General features: G+C 52.5%; 1 pseudogene across 1 annotated transcript in view; it reads left to right on the forward strand.

Annotated features, from left to right (window-relative positions):
* The window catches only part of LOC308531825 (phosphofurin acidic cluster sorting protein 2-like), a 185539-nt pseudogene that overhangs the window by 148370 nt on the left and 22077 nt on the right, over window positions 1–15092 (forward strand). The gene's annotated exons all lie outside the window — the stretch shown is intronic.

Consider the following 15092-nt stretch of genomic DNA (forward strand, 5'->3'; position numbering starts at 1 on the left):
TTGGAGCTAATAAAGATCCCTCCAAGTAACTAATACAAGGTGATCCATGGACTGGAAGATGTCCTTAGTGACACAGATGTGTAACATGGTGGGTCCCAGTTTCTGTGTCCACCTGCAGCCCTCTTCTCTGCCTCCATTCATGTATAGATGGTTTATCTTTGCAAAGTATCTTTTGACCTTAGATGTGATGTATTAGAGACACCTGTCAATCATGTTGAGCCATCTTGGTGATATGAATCTTTGGCAGCAAGTGGTCTGCTCCTAAGACTGTGGAAATTCACTGGAACCTGGGAGGCCTGATGACAGGGACTGTCAGGAGACGGCAGAACCAGTCTGGCTGTCTTTGCACGTCTCTCCTAAGAGGTGTGTGTCTGTCGGAGGTTTGTATCCCCTCCGCGCACAGTGTGTCTCCCAAGATAGAAACCCTGCATGTCTCTCTTGTTTTATATGCACACTTGGGCTGTTTAAGTTCAGGGTGAAAAAGTTAACTTCAAATTCTGAAAAGCATTGTTTGGTCTGAGCCCTTGGGTTTGAGGAGGCTGCCAGCTCTAGAGTGGATGCCTCTGGTCTTGGGATGCGGTGAGAGTGTCTGGGAGCATTTAAAAACGTCCTTTGCATACCCTTGCGTATACAGAGGTAAGATATGGTCATTCTCTGCCTGTCACTGCCCCAAACAAAAACATCCACTGTCTACCCTCCTGGAGGCGGGCCTCTCAGTGATTACAATGGAACACCTTAGCCATGAACTTGACCCGCCAAGGAGTCTGTGGTGGTCACTGAGAATGAATGAGGAGAACGGGACTGTGCTATGGCCACCTGTGGAGATGTCAGCTTACACAGGAGCACGGCCCTGAGACCCTCTCCCAGCAACACCCACACACCGCAGCACTGAGCTGGGAAGATGGAAGCCTCTTGTTCATGGCAATTATACCTTGGTAGAAGGAGTGAATGTATCTTCTTTTGATCACATTTAAATCCTCATTTAACTAAAAAACATTATTTTTTTCTGCCCAGCTCATGTGACTCAGTGGTTTTGTGTTGACCTATGAACCAAAAAGTTCCCAGTTTGATTCCTGGTTAGGGCACATGCTCAGGTTGCTGGCTGGATCCCCTCAGGGGGGCACGCAGGAGGCAGCCATTGAATGGTTTTCTCTCATCTGTGTTTCTGTCAGTCTATCCCCCTCCCATCCGCTGTCTCTAAAATCAATAAAACGATATTTTTAAAAACTTTTCTAAAATCTTAAAAAAATCATATATTTTATTGCTTAATATGATGATAAAGAGGAACATCTGACTTTCATATCTTTACACTCTGCATAGTAGAACAAAATACTACCCACAGATAAACGCTGCCTGTCCAGGAAAAGAAGGATTTTATAGGTGTCTCAGAGACCCAGGCATTTCCCGATGGTTTACAACTCTCATGTCATAATTCTCACAGTGCTCCATACCCCAAAGTAGTAAAAATATTTAATATTGAGGCTTCTTTTTACACATAATGTTTGCCTCTTAGGGATTTTCCCTCTTAATAAAAATTGTGTTCGTTGCCACCAAATCCCAATCAGTCTTCACATCTGATTCATTATGTAGTCAGGCAGGAAAGGACTCATATGCTCTGTGAAAACCCACAAAAGGTAAACCCATGGGGACACTCAGAGATGAGGGACGGTCAGGCTGAGGGGGGAGGATGAGCAATGACGGCTACCACCTGGATTGGTCTGGATGAAATATTCTGGAGAGGGATTGTGAGATGATGCGATGGTGGCTGAAAATTGTGAATGTACTTAATGATGTTGAATTTGGCACTTTGAAGGATCATAGAATTAAATTTTATGTAATTTAAGTTAAATTTGTTAATAGTATTTTATAAAATTTTATTCAAAATGCATTTTATTTTACTCAATAGCATAAGAAAAACCAAATTCAAAGTATATGTAAGATAAACACAAACATTTTGAAAACTGTTGTTATTGGGGAGGGGAAGCCCTCTCTGCCATGGCAGCTGACACAGGCTGCCGCCCAGGCCCTGGGACCACAGGCCTCCCAGGAGCTGAGGCGAGTGGCTCACAAGCTGCAGGTGGGTCCACATCTGGGAGCTCAGGGACAGCTGTGCCTGGAGCCTGCTCTGGCTCAGAAGAGGGCACCAGAGTTGGCGTTGCCTCTTCAGGTGTTTCTTCCTCTTGCTCTGGAGCTGCTTCTGTAGATCCAGGAAGAGACCATGTTACCACCATGACTGCCTTTGTGTGGCTTCCAAAAAAGCAACCTCCCATCTCCATCACTGAAGTCCCAGTTCAAGTCCCCTCCCCAGGAAGTCCTCCAGACTGCAGGCCCTGGGCACTGACCTGAGCGGCTCTGTGCTCCTGCCTAAGCCCAGCCTCTGGGAGCTCTTCTCTGTGTGGCCCAGCCACGTGCCCTCCCCCTCACCCACACCACCCACTCCACATGCACAGCTCTCTTTGACTCCCTTCCTTTTTTCTAGGAGAAGCCCTCAGACTTCTGTCCTCTTGCAGAAATCTTCCGATGTGTGGGATCCAGGGTTTTCCTAGCATTTCAAAATCACAGCCCCCATACTCCCCTCGCAGCTCTGATTCCAAGCCCACTCACGTTTTGTGTTGGTCCAGAGGTCCACCCTCCTCTTCAAAACATGGGAAGATGCAGCGATACCTCGAGGAGGCCAGGAGGATGTCACATCAACTGTCCTGTGGACACTATGAGCCTGTGCAGCCTAGTGTGGCCGAATCGCTCCCGACTAGAAGGAAGGTCTGCATTGCAGGGTTGGGGTCTGCTCTGTGCACTGGATCATGGTCAGTGCCTAGAGACGTGTCTGTACCTGGCAGGGCCTCTCATCTATTTCCAGAATGAATGAGCCCAAACCAGCCCCCTTTCCCCTTAGATAGCTGAGTGAGCCTGGGGTCCCACTGCTCACCCCTGGGATTTCTAATATGGCTTCACCCAACACAGGGACCCCTAATGGATGTTTAAGCTCTTTATCAATAAAGAAAATAGCTTAGCCCAGGACCAGAGGAGAATCACAAATGATGGTGAGGCTTTTTCAAGAGGGAAAGAAAATGGCGAGTGAGCACAGCCACAGCCCCTCCATCAGACCTCTCCACTGTCCAGGAACCCAGAGAGCACTTTCCAGGGAGAACCCCCGGAGTCCCTACAATAACCCAATGAGGCTGGGCCTAGGCTCTCCCCATGTTCAGAGGACCAAACACTCAGAGAGGTGCAGTGACCCGAACTCACAGCAGCAGGTGGCTGAGTGACCACAGTGCTGTGGACGGGCAGGGCTCACCTGGTACATGGTTGGTCCCACATATGTTGGTTCGTAGCACATGTTCTGTATTCACACAGAAGGGTGGGTGGGTGGGGACGAAGGTGGGGACGCTGCACAGGAAGGCTGGCACCAGGTATTTGGTCAGTTTGTCCAGGCGGGGTGCCTGGGCGGTCTCCACCTTATAGGTCCTGTTTTGTCTGTGAGGATCAAGTTTATGTGGAAACCAAGTGAGTGGTGCTGGGGCCACTGTTTGGCCGCTGGAGCCCAGGACTGAGCTGAGTGGCCTCTGTGCTCTGCTCAGGATGCCCCCAGGGGAGTCCAGCCCTTGACCTCTGGCCTCTCAGCTCTTGAGTCTGGGCACACAGGGGAGCCGGCTCTCCCGGGCAGTAGAGTCCTGGCTTCCAGGAAGGGCAGGTGGAGAAGGTGAGTCCAGTTCTCGCTGGGAGTGTTAGGGGTCCTCAAGCCAAAGGCCACCTTCCATGATTCTCCAGCTCAGCACTCCTGCCTGACCTCCCACCCCCAGAGAGTTCTGGTTAATCAGCAGAGCAGTTGGGGCTCCCAATGGGGCCCCACATTAGTTTCCGGGCTGTGAGCACATTCGTACTTAAGAAGGTTTCTCTTTGTGTTTCCAGGGTCAGTCTCTGTTCTAAACTGCAATGTTAACAGAAGAGCAGGTGGGCCCTCCTGTGTTTGGCATCAGCAGGGCCACAGGCAGGACTGGGAGGTGGAGTCGGAGCGTCTGGAGATGCAGATGGGAAGTACTATATGTGGGAGGACCCCGGGCTGCCAGCTGGAAGAACTTCAGGTCAATCCACATCACACCTTTGATGAGGACCCACAGCCTGTTCTGCTGGTGCTTGGCCCTGCAGAGGAGGCGGCTTATGCCCTCCAGGCACTGGCTTTCATTTCATGTCCCTTACTTCATGTTCTTGGGCAAAAACACCTCCTTCTTATTCTTCTCCTTGGAGACACTGTCATGGACACGTTGGACGTGGCTGCAGCCTCACCACTGCTGGGCAGCCTGCTGATCTAGAGAGACTAGACGGCGCACTTGAGTGTGTGTTTGGTGGTAGCCAGGTCTTTGTTCTCCAAGTCTCTCTTCCTGTCTGAATAACCTACCTTAAGCCCCATTGGCTCAGCATTAATGCCCTGCCTGGGGGAGGTGGGTGGGGTGGGCAAGGCCTCCTGTTGGCCGCAGATCTGTATGGTGGGATGAATGGAAGCACACGGAAGCCCAAGGGACTGCATCATCTGTGTCTCCTGACTTGGCCGAGGGCAGTTCCACTATTCCAGGTTCCATCCTCCCACCCCCCACCCCCACCCCGAAGGGAATGAGGTGGAAGGACTCCTCACTGGGGCTCTTCTGTTGTAGGTGAGCATGGCTTCCTTGAAGAGCAGCCAGGGGACACAGTTGGACCCCTGAATGTACTGTCTGATTCTCAACACCATGCCCAGCCTGTCCTGCATGGGGCTCTGGGCCTACAGCTTGGGAACAGGCCCTGCCAGGACAGGTCATGGAAACTGGGGAGTGGTAATTGATGGAGCGCAAGTGCCAGGCCATGGGTGTTAAACCGGTGGTGTTCCGGGGTGTGGGGCTCCCTTCTCCGTATCCCGCACGGGAAAGAGAGCATGTACCGGTTCCTTCAAATGAAGGCGCCTCAGGGATTGAGAAAAAATGAAAGACAGACACAAAATAGAAAGTACAGCTGGGCCTGGGTGGGCTTCTGTCCTCCTCTGGCAGAGAGGCAGAGAAGACCAAGTCCCAAGACAGCGTGTTTATTTTATAGTCCTAATTCCCCAAAATATCAGGAGGTTTCACCAAAACTCAAGATAAGGGAGGTATTCCAGGTACTTGACTGAATTTACATAATAAAAACCCAGTCCTGGCACCTGGGCTTTGAAGAGTCCAGCTGAAGGCATTCTCACCTTTTGGCCAGAAATGCCCCCAAGGTAGGGCTATGCCCAAGCCTTGGGTTCAGTCAACATGACTTAAAGAAAGCCATGGTGCCTTCCCTGGCAGGGGGCCTCCCACATGTGGAATGATCAGGAAGCTCATGGAGCCCTGTCAGTTGGGCTTCTCATGTGACAGCAGCTCCATGAAGACCCACAGCACAGCGCTGAAGTACTGCTGTGCTCCCACCACCACGATCTTCAATGGCTCCGGGGGCTGAGAATTGCGGGGACAGTATTTCTGCATCCATGAGACCATACAGCTGAAGGCCACATGGACCTCAGCCTTAGAGCAGGTGCACAGCCCGGGCAGCATGTGTTGCTGCAGGACTCAGATAGGAACTTGCCCTGCCAGTCGGAGGCGCTGAGGAGGAGGATGTTCTGGGGCAGCTGGTTGTCGGAGATGAAATGTGGTTCAGCTGGTCGAACACCGTCTCCCTGGGGATCTGCAGCTGGCTCAGCCGGTCGGGGCAGTGCTTGTTGTCCAGGCTGTTGTCCCGCCTGTTCCTGGCTGTGCCACCTGCCGCTCCTTCAGGGATGTGCTCCAGCCCCAGCGGCCGCCTGCTCCCCCTGGGATCTGGTGGAGGCGATGAGGACTCGCTCTTGGTGACGCACCCACAGTGTGGCAGCTTCTCAGTGAACAGGTCCAGGGCAGAGGTCTCTGCCTCTTGACAGTCCTAGGGCTGTGCCAGCCAGTCCTTTGGGTAGGTGTGCTGTCGGCCACCGAGTATGAGATGCCATTCCTTGGTTTCTTGGGGCTCATGCTGTCTGTCACCTGGATTGGACCTGGAGGCTCCTCCTGGCGCTGGCACTGTAGCTCTCTATCTGACCGCTGGGCTGAGACAGGTCTTCCAAGTATGGCCTGAGCCAGGGACTCAGGGTCCTGAAGACACTCTCATGGGCTGCTCTCACTGGGGTCCCCTAATGAATCATACAATAGATTCATGTCCTCAACCTCAGGGATATTCTCCGAAGACTTCTGCTGCAGGTCCAGGTCTTCCTCCCACTCTCGGACCCTGCGAAGCCACTCCCCAACTTTCTCTTTGGCAGCTTCTTGCCTGGTCGTGAATGGCAATACGTCACCTTGGTGCTGCTCTTTGGCGTCTCCCACGTCCAAGTCTTCCTCCTCCTCCTGGTGCTGCCCGTGCCAGGGACCAGGGCTGGCCTGCTGCTCAGAGATTTCATGAAGCCTGGACTTGGCCTGCTGGGTGCTGTCCTTGGTGTCCATGGGCTGGCTGGAGGCGGAGGAGATGCTCACCTCAGCCACGTGGACAGATGCCTCCCTGAATGTGGTGTAGAGGCTCAAAACCTTTACCTCTTCAGGGGCTCGCTGCAGCACCTCAGCCATGTCGAGGGTGCCCATGGCGAGTGTCTGGTAACCCAAGACGGTCTGGTCTTCCAGCCGAAGCTTCTTCTGCAGCAGGATTTGCAGCTTGTTGCCCTCCTGCTTGAGGGAGTGGTGGTACTGCAGGGAGAAGGTCAGTGCCAGGTCGGTATTCACTGGTCCTGTCGGGGGCAACACAATCTCGTCTGACCTCAGGACGCACTTACTGTCCTTCAGCCTCACAGCAATGACTACGGAGGTGAGCTCCTCTTCCAGCGCCTTGAGAATCACCAGATTGGTCAAGGTGAGGCTGCATAGCCTGGGCACGCAGGTGGGGCTGGAGTAGTCGACCTTCCAGGTTGCAAAGATGTTCATGGGCACCGGTGTGTTGCAGGCAGCTGGCATGCTGCCTAGGCCAGCGGGTGGTGATGAAGCTGTAGCTGCAGGCCCCACAGCGGTCTTACTTCCACCCTGTGTTGGGACAGAGGGGGCACATGCCATCAGAGGCAGCTCATAAACTGCCAGGTGCGTTGGGGGCTCCAGCTCAGACTGAACCCCCAGGCACTCAGTGATTGGTGGCAAGAGGTGGGGCAGGAGTGACCAAAGGGGCCACACACTAACCTGGCGGCCTTGCAAACTCAGAGACCTAAAGTAACCACAAAGGATGGTCTGAAATGAAAACTTTCAAACTAAAAGCAGTTTACGGTGGGCAGTCACATGCTAGACCTGCAGCTTCCCTGAGCAGGGTCAATGTTTACCTTAACTGAGTCTGTCTATTGTCTTTTTGCATCTAGAATGACATATCCTTGGAATGTCAACGTAATTTTCCTTTATTCAGACCCTCAAAGCACAGGCACCGCTCTGCTCTCTGCAGAGACCACACTCCCCCCATTGTTACCGAGTTCATCGTTGACTGTTAACTACCCTGCACACACCTCAGTGAAGGAAGTGCGTGTCTATCATTGTATCTTCCATCCAGGCCCAGAGATCTCCCTGCTGCGCTTTCTCCTGGCTCCCTAATCTATCACCTAGGATTTCATGGGACCCACGTAGGTCTCCCGTTTGAATTTTAATGTATAAAATAAGGTGCAGAGCTGCCATTCTCCAGAGCATTATCTACATCTGTTGAGATTTTTGTTTCCTGGCAATTGGTGACACTTTAGCTCAAATAACCTCCCAAATATTCTTCACAGGTTTGACAATTTCTCACATGGACATGAGAAAATCTTCCTGGCAGGAAAAGTAGACTTGTAGGTGGGGACTGGTGAAACACATTAGTCCCTGAGGTCGTTTCTTAGCAGAGGAAGGACAGCACCTCCCTGTTTGGACAGTATCAGTCCTGGGATTTCTGACAGAGCATCCCACTCTAAGATGGGAACATGGAGGCTTTTCCTGGGGTGGGAGGGTCTGGATATGAGGACAAGTGGGGTGTTCAGGGCAGCACTGTTGACATGGCAACAGAAGGGGATCATGTCCAAGTCCCACAGCAGTGAAGAGATGGAATCCACAGCCCTGATTACAGGTCCCCCTCCTGGTATGTTGTGCAGCCCAGGGAGGCCCCAGCTGCTGACCTGGAGGGGCCACAGGGATGTGGTCCTCAGGGCAGCACATGGCATAGCAACAGACTTGGTACCATGATCCCCATATCCTCTTGGGAAAAGCATCCCTATTCATCACGATGATGTGTAAGAGCGGGAGAAGGTGTGTAAGGATTGTCAGGCCAAGGTGGACACATGGAGATGGGCATTAAAAAGGAAAGGCTGTAGAAAAATACACAAATACTCTTGACTGAGCATAAAGTGAAAGGAAGCAAAGTCTTTCTTCTCATACTCCTAAAACTTTGTGGGCAGTGACTTTGTACCTCATCTGAAAGGGGCTGAACAGTGAGAGTGGGTTGGGAGGAGGAGATGGGAACCCAGATTCCATTGGAAATTAGAATCCGGAAGGGCTCTCAGGGGAGTCACAGGGCAGCTTCTGGAACCCAGGGACCCCTTTGATTGCAAGGGGTCCTGAAATCTGGGTCAACCCAGAACCTAAACCAGCCGTGGGGAAACTAATGCCCGTGGGCCGGATCCGGCCCGTTCGGCTGTTCTATCCGCCCGCGAGCTGAAAGAGCGGAGGGTTCTCTTGCTCTCCCCTCCGCTCCTTCACCAGCAGCAGTGTTCACATGGCAACGTCGGGAAACACGGCCGCAGCTCCTTCTTCTGAGTCCAGTTTAAGAACCCATTGTGGCCTTCGAGTCAAAAAGTTCGCCCACCCCTGACCTAGACTCACCCTGCGGCCGTGCTGCACGCTGGGGAATGACTGGGGCACCTGTGCCTCCTGCAGGGGCATGGAGGTGAGGACTCCATCCGTCAGCTCCTCTCCGTTCTCCTGTGCGGAGCTCTGTAAAGACAGTTCCCAGTCACCAGGAGGAAAGCCTCAGAGCCCTGTTCTGCTGGTTCTGTGACCCTGTGACCCTCCACCCCAGACACACACACACACTGTGAACTGCTGAGACCTCCACTGGAGGAAAAGGTGAGACAGCCTGAGATCTAGGATGCCCATTGGCACAGATAAGGGACCCTCTGTAATCCCATCCCCACCTGCCTGCCCTGTCCTGGGGTGTGACCATGACAGGACTGCTAGGTTATCCAAGACCCAGCAACCTCTTTCCGTCCCAGCGGTATGTGGGCTGCACAGGGATGGCGCACAGAGGTGGCCTGGCCTGAATGGGTCTGACCCCGGCCACCTTGTGTTACCTGAGACCAAAAGCTAGGAAGTGGATAGATACGTCGGGAACGACGGTTGAACAAACGTCGAAGCCGTCCGAAAAAGCTCTCACTGCCGGGTCTCCGGATGCAAGAGCACCATTCACGGGGAACACAGCAAGGAAACATCTTGCTCTGGCAAATGCCTCTTGGCAAGTGAGCTGCCTGGTGGGCTAGATGTGGTTGCCTGGTTACGGGGTTGCAAGTCCTATTGGATAGTGACCTCATACCTGGGATTGTCATCCCTGAGTCCCCTCATCTCATGACAGCTATGCAAGTAGTCCTGTGGGCTGCTGTCTGCAGACCCCTCTCCATGAAACACCTTATCTGTACACAGTGGCACCAGCACACCCCTCTGCCCTGCCCCCTAGAAGCTCTGGGTGCAGCCAGGGTCCCAGACTTGAGGAAGCCGACCTGGGTACAGACTCAACCCCTCATTCTTACCTCTTCTTGATCCTGGATAAGCCATTGGGCCTGTCAGGGACCGTCTCTCTCCTGCTTGCACAGTGGGTTATGGAGCAAGAGCTTCTTGGGGCTGTTCAGGCTCCGGTGGGGGAGGAGCTGTAAAGTAGGAGGAGAACAGTGACATGTAGGTCGTGCCTCCAACCTCTTTTCCTTCCTGTTGTCACCTCCTCTGTGTCTGCTTTTCTTCTAATCCTACCCAAGGTCATCACATCTAGAGAGAGAGAGAGAGAGAGAGAGAGAGAGAGAGAGAGAGAGAGAGAGAGAGTTTGTGTGTGTATGTGTACATGCCAGTTCTCGCTTTCTGGATCCCAGAACAAAACGGCCCCCACATAGGGAGGAACAGGCAGGAGCTGCCCAGTGTGTCAGGATTTCTAATTTCCAGACCAACTCTGTGGGAGGTAGGAGCTTTGGCCTGGAAGTTCTGAACATTCCTGAACTCTGGACTCTGAATGTCATGTGCCCCAGATAGTCCCTGTCTGATTCTGGGCCTCAGTTTCCTAATTATCCAATGAGGATGTGATTCAGAACTGCACATGTGTGAGCTCAGCCTAAGAGGCCCAGCTCTCTCCGCCCTGGGTCGGCTGTGGACAGAGGCGCGCCTCTATGGTTCCAGGTATGGGCACCTTTTCAGACAAATTCTGGCCAAATGCCTGGCTAGACTGCTCACCATCTTCCCCATGCCATCTCCATGTCTGCACACAATTCCACCGGCACAGCCTTTTCCAGAGCCCTGAGGAAACCTGGGGGCACCTAGGACCCCCCCCCCCCACCTTTGAAGATATTGCTGGGTTTATCTCAGGCTCTGCATTCTGACCGTCTGTGATCCTGGGCTAGGCATGGACCTCTCGGGTCACCGGTTCCCTCCTCAGTGACTCCCCATGGTCTCCACCTTCCTCGTGTGGTGTGAATGTGTGCCCTCCCCGTAAGTGTGGGCGTCAGTAGTGACTCCACAGAAAACGGCAAAGGGATCCAACATGACCCCCATGATTTGGTTCCAAAAGTCAGTGCCTGGCCCGGCCAGAGTGGCTCAGTTGGTTGAGTGTCGCCCTATGCACCCAAAGGTTGCTGGTGTGATTCCATGACAGGGCACATGCCTCGGCTGTAGGTACAATGCCTGGTTGAGCGGGTACAGGAGGCAACTAATCAGTGCTGCTCTCTTGCATGGATGTTACTCAATCTGTCTCTTTCCTTTCCTCTCTCTATAAAATCAATTAAAAATTTTATTTTCAAATAGTCAGTGCCTGCACACTAACTCACACTGAACTGTTTTCTCTCTGTCTGTCTGTCTCTGCCTCTGTCTCTGTCAGGCCACACTGAGGAATAAGCCTCTGTTCTGTGAGTTGCTATCTGGAGAGACCCACATGGCCTAGCACTGAATGAGACCAACAGACAGAGAAGAAGTCAGGCCTTCATCCAAACTGAATCCTAAAGACCCCCCGCCCTCGAGTGAGCTCAGACCCTCAGTGAACAGATCCTGCCTCAGGTGAGACCACAGAAGTCCCAGCTGGCCATGCGGGATTCCTCGTCACAGACGTGTGAGCTAATAAGTGTGTGTTGGTTAAGTCTCTAGTGTGGGGTAACTCTCAGCAATAGATCACTAGCACAGTCGTCCCACACCAGGCCCTGGGCCTGCCCTCCCTCCCTCCCTTATCTCCTCCCAGTTCCCTCCAGCCCCCCCGACCATCTTTCTAACCTCCTCTCTATCCAGACACTGTCTGCCTCCAAGTGTCTGCACAGCTGTGCCTTCCACCAGGCTAACTACACCTGAGTGTGTGCAGGGCTGGCTCCTCTGGTGCTGCTGCTGGGAATATAAATGCCGCCTCAGTGCAGCCTTCCAGCCCCTCACCCAGGAGTCTCCAGCTCTCCTCGCAGTACCTGCTCCCTTTCCACACAGCCACTGCCCTTCCTTCTCACGTGACTGAGTCTGCGTGGTGTGTCCACCTGCCCTGCAGCCTGTGAGCTCCTAGAGGGCAGGGCCTGTGGTTTCTCCGCATGGACCAGTGTGAGTGCTCAGGGCACAGGCGCTGAGGTAACAGAAAGGCAGATCCATCCACCACAGACCAGCTCAGTTCTCAGAGCCAAATTGACTTTGTCATTTTAAATGGCCCTAGAAGGATAACCATGTAAGTTCATCCTGTGGTTTAATCCTGTTGTGGGGGGATTACCTTATGCTGGATTATGGGAAAAAAAAAACACCAAATTTCCATAGCATGTGACTATGTTTTCCACATACCAGTGCTGGTGGGTGGGGGGAGGATGCTCAGATTGGAGAGATGCATCCTCTGTGGTCACTCAAAAACCCAGAGTTCTTCCATCATGGGCCTTCTTCATCCTTAGGACCACCCTCCCCCTCCAAACCCATTTACTTCCATTAGCCCAAAGGGACAGGTCACAGAGAAGTGCATGCTGGGGGATTGTATCCATGCGGTCTGCCATGGTGTGCATCAGTCCCTGTCCTCTCCCACTGACAATGGCAGCTCATAGGGCAGCAAGGGGGGCTGGGATGTACCATCCAGCTGTGCACCCCAAGTCAGGTGAATGGATTTGATGGACAATTAAAGGTCTCTGCCACCGTGAGTAACTCATTTAGAATTAAGGTGCTGCTCACATCTTTACTGAGTGCTCACTGTATGCCAAACGCCGTGCAGAGCTGGATGGAGATCTGATTGAGCAGCATCTTGGCCTGGAATGAGCTTCTGATCTAAATAAGGTAAGACACGAGGTGCCAGCATTTTAAGGGAAAAGAATAGGGTGCGTGTGCTCTGGAAGGTTAGTGAATGATTCCACATGTGGAAGCTACCTGGAGCTCATAGCAGCCGAACTGCACTTTCAGAGGCAAACAAGATGTGGTTGGCCAAGAGGTCGGCAGCAGGTCAGTCATGAACAATGTGCCATAAGAGGGGCTGTGCAGCCACGCAATCATAGGTTCAAAATTATTAAAGAGCAGGGATAACATTCATGTTAAATGAACGGGGAGTGGGAATATTGGGTGACCCATATTGGGGATAACACTGTTTAAATGTAGACGAAAGTTTACAAATAGGTTGAGGGTAGTGTCTTCTAAACTGTTTGTTGTTTAATCAGAAGGCTTCCATCAGCATGCTTTTTGGTTTATATACTATTTCTTTCAACCAGACATATACCACTGTGATGTAGGCCCATAATCCCCACACTTCCCTGCCCCTTCCCTGGAGTCCAAGGGCTGGGACCTGGTCTGGCTTTTCTGTCCTGGAACCCAGGGCCTGACTCAGGGGCTCAATGCAGACTCCCTGAAATGCCAGACTTGGGACAAATCCTGTGTCTTCCTAGTGTGAAATGACGGGACAGTGACTTCTACTAGAAGGCACCCCAAAATATTGACTCTGACCGATTTTATTTTGGTCTGAAGGCAAGCCCAGGCAAAGGCTCAGTTTGGTGTCTGCTTCCATTGCTGACAGAACCATGAGCCCCACAACACATGTGCCATGTCTCATTCATCCACTGGAGGGCAGTGCATTAGCAGCTCATGACAATGACTTTGACCCACTTCCAACTTTGACAAGTTTGCCTTCTTCAGCAGGTGCTTCATGAACTTCAAGGGTTTCTCTAAGGAATATTCATTTGATTTTTTTTCTTCAATTTAATTTGGAAGCTAATGCAAATCCCTCTAAGTAACAAAAATAAGATGATCCACTGCCTGGCAGCTGTCACTTGTGACACAGACATGTAAAATCATGTGTCCCACCTTGTGTGTGCACCTCTGTCCCTACCTCTCTCCCTCCGGCCATGTATAAAGATCTTTCTCTGTAAAGCATCTCTGCCCTTACATGTGATGTATTAGAGGCATCTGTCAATCGTGTACCCCCATCTTGGTGATACGGATCTTGGGGAAGCAAGTGGTCCACTCATAAGACCATGGAACAGGCTCTGAAACCTGGGAGACCTGAGGACAGTGACTGGCAGGAGTTCTCAGCAGAACCTGGCTGGCTGCTTGCATATGTCCGGTTAGAGGTGTGTGTCTGTGGGAGGTCTGTACCCCCTACAAGTGTGTCTTCTGAGATAGGAACCTGCAGGTCAGTTTTTTCACCGGTGCAACCCCCAAGCCTTGCAGGGACACAGCAGGCATCTTAGTATTTATGGGAAGAAAAACATGTGTGATCGAAGGGGCTTCACCTCCAGTCTCAGCAACTGTCCCGTAACCTGAAGTCTGTGACAGTCACCATCTTCCCGCCCAACCACCCTCAGCTCAGCACCTGCTCTGCCTACAGAGAAATGAGGCTGTTCTGACTTAGCGCCCCTCTTTCCCTATTGGAACCTGAAATTCTGCTCACTGCCAACTGCCCTGTTTGCCCCTTTCATGACCCAGAGGACCTGGGCCCATTCACTTTGTCACCTTAAGCTTAGATTTGGGGCTGTTCTGAGAAAATGACTTGTCCCATATCTTTGAGGTAAGGGAAAAGAGTGAAGACATGTTCCATGTTCTGAGTTTCTGTCCTTGGTGGGGGCACAGCCACGGACTTTCACAATCAGAGCCATGGAGCGGCACCCTTTTGGGAGAAGCCAGTGAGCCCAGCTCAACCCTAGGCCTCTGAGACCCCGAGTATCAATAAAGGGTCTCCTCTCCCAGATACGGCCTCTTGCTGCTTTTCTTTGCCTACATATGCTGTCAAAACTGCCACTTCTTGGTGAATCTAATTGTGGAATTTGCAGGGGGGATTTACCCAGGAAGGTGCCAGCAGGGCACCCTCCCTCTGGCCTCCAGCATAAGTGACCCTCTCTCTCAGCAGGGCCTCTTGTCCACAGCTGCCCCTGCTCCCTACCACAGCCAACGTGCCAGGTCCCAGGGGTGAGCAGGACACGGGTTTCTGCTGGCCCAAGCCCTGCTTTTCCTTCTCAAGTCTGGATCCGCATCTGAGAATCAAGGGACTTCAGTGAGTGAGCAGGAGCCCAGGTACCAACACGGCGCCTCACACCAGCATGATGCGGAGGACACAGGGGAGAGGGCACCAGTGACACAGGGGCTCCATACAGGTCGCTGGGGACATGTGGGCACTGGGAATGAGACACCCAGTTGTGCCCAGAGTTCTGATCCCTGGTCCTGTGTCCTGAGCTCCTGACCTGTGTTCTCTCCGTGTGCATCCGTGTGTATTTAAGACTGTACGGGTGTTCCTATGGAGGTGAGAGTCACCCTGTGGGCTGACCTGATCCTCATGGTTTGTGAAAAGCCAGGAGCTGGGGGTCTGGGGAAACCACTTGGTGATGGTGCTCCAGGTATGAGGAGTGAAGCTAGGCCTGGATTCCAGACGACCTCGGGGTTCCCAGTGAGCAGACAGGACTGAAGGGGAGC

This window comes from Myotis nattereri (genome assembly GCF_964212035.1).
Source record: "Myotis nattereri genome assembly, chromosome: 16".
Taxonomy (NCBI): domain Eukaryota; kingdom Metazoa; phylum Chordata; class Mammalia; order Chiroptera; family Vespertilionidae; genus Myotis; species Myotis nattereri.